A 2,012-nucleotide genomic window follows, 5' to 3' on the forward strand; every position below is an offset into this window, starting at 1 on the left:
AAACGAAAAAGAATTAAATGGAAAACACAAAGTTAAATGAAAAAGAAATCATAAACCCAAAACCCCCCGACCTTTTAATACCGGTTGGTGTCACCAACCGGTACTAAAGGGCTCCCTGCCCCCGGAGCTGGCTCGTGCCACGTGGTTGCCCTTTAACATCGGTTCATGCTGAACCGGTACTGGGGGGGACCTTTAGTGCCCCCACTTTAGTGCCGGTTACCGAACCGAGACTAAAGGGCCTTATGAACCGGTGCTATTGCCCGGTTCTGCACTAGTGATCCCCAACAGGAAGGCGATGGCCTCGCTCACCATGCTAGTCGCCTGGACCATTTGGAACGAGAGGAATGCGCGAGTGTTCCGTCAGAAGAGTGCTCCGCCGACGGTTCTACTCGTCAACATTAAGAAGGAGGCCATGCTTTGGGTATCAGCGGGGGCAAGAAAGTTGGGATACTTGATGATGCGAGAGTAGTTGGTCACCTTTATTTCGGGTGTTGCGGCGCTGTCAATGTTGTAACACAAACATAAACTCTATTCCTCTTATTTAATGAATGAGGCAAATTTTTTGCCTCTCTTCAAAAAAAAAATCATTGGTGTTGTGACCTTGACTTGGGATTGCTCCAAGCTAATTGAAACAGCACGCCAAGATCACTACTTACCAAACTTCAATCAATTGGACAGGTACCCTCACCTTTTTTTTCCAATGCCATATTTTTGTAGAAAGAATTACCCAAGTGCACTCTTGATTCTTGACCATCACAACATGAGGGTGTCTCGACGGCGAGCACCTCCTCGAGTTGGCAACACTAAAATCCTTGAATCACCGATCTCCGCAACTTCCATCGCCGCATGTACATGACATAAGACAGTGCTTTTCGAAGGGAGCAACCTAGCAAGTGCACCGGTGAGCAATCAGCGTGTCAATTTGGCTACAAACACAAACGATCTGTACAAAAAAACTGAAAGTTCTTTTATGTGTTATACTTAGTCAATTTGAACGCATATATGTACTCAGTTGGCAAAATTTAGTTGGTACATTGGCCTATAATTCCAGCATTAACGTGTGAGCCAAAAGAAACATGGAACCGCCTAGATGCATGCATGCGTACATAGGTGCAGAACATGTGATTTTTTCACCCATTGCAATGCACGAGCATGTTTGCTACTTTCTCAACAACAACAAAACATGGCTTTCGAGCTCGTCGTCCACCACTCAAAAAAAAAATACTTCATCCATATGAAAATAAGGGTCGCTGATTTAGTACTCCCTCCATTTTTATATACAAGCCACAAACACAAATTACAGATACCAATGTAAAATTTAATGTCTGCTTTGCAAGTCAGCTTTTTTTCGTTTACCGGGATCATTAATACTCCACATGCATGCAAGAAAACTGAGTGGAGGAAGTAGCCGACTGTCATTATGACTGCATGCATGCAACTATTAGGGGGTGTTTGGTTCAGGGACTTTTTAGTCCCAGAGACTAGAAAAAGTCCCTAAAAAGTCCCTAGGAACCAAACGGGAGGGACTTTTTCTACACGGACTAGAAAAAGACTCTACTAGAGAGTCTTTTTTGATTAGTCCCTGGGACTAGAAAAAGTCCTAGGACTTCTGAACCAAACACCCCCTTAAACATGTTGCTAGTATGAGAAAATATCATTAATTTTGCCTTGATTACTGTTGATGGCCTTGTATAGATACAAAACGTATATTTTATAGTGGCCATGTATATAAAAATGGAGGGAGTACAAAGTGAGGAGTAATACATATAAATCACTGAAGATGTACTTCTTTTGCGGGTATATAGTTTGTATTACTCAAGTTACATGGCCATTACAATTAACTTGAGCAAACTCTAAAGAAATTGAGGGGCCCGAACCAAGGGCGGAGACAGGGGTGCAAGCAGGGGTCAGACACCCCCCATCGTCTCGCCTAATACATATAAATCGCTAGAGATGTACTTCTTTTGCAGGTATATACTTTGTATTACTCAAGTTACATGGCCATTCAAATT

This window comes from Triticum dicoccoides, chromosome 4A, assembly GCF_002162155.2.
Source record: "Triticum dicoccoides isolate Atlit2015 ecotype Zavitan chromosome 4A, WEW_v2.0, whole genome shotgun sequence".
Lineage (NCBI taxonomy): Eukaryota > Viridiplantae > Streptophyta > Magnoliopsida > Poales > Poaceae > Triticum > Triticum dicoccoides.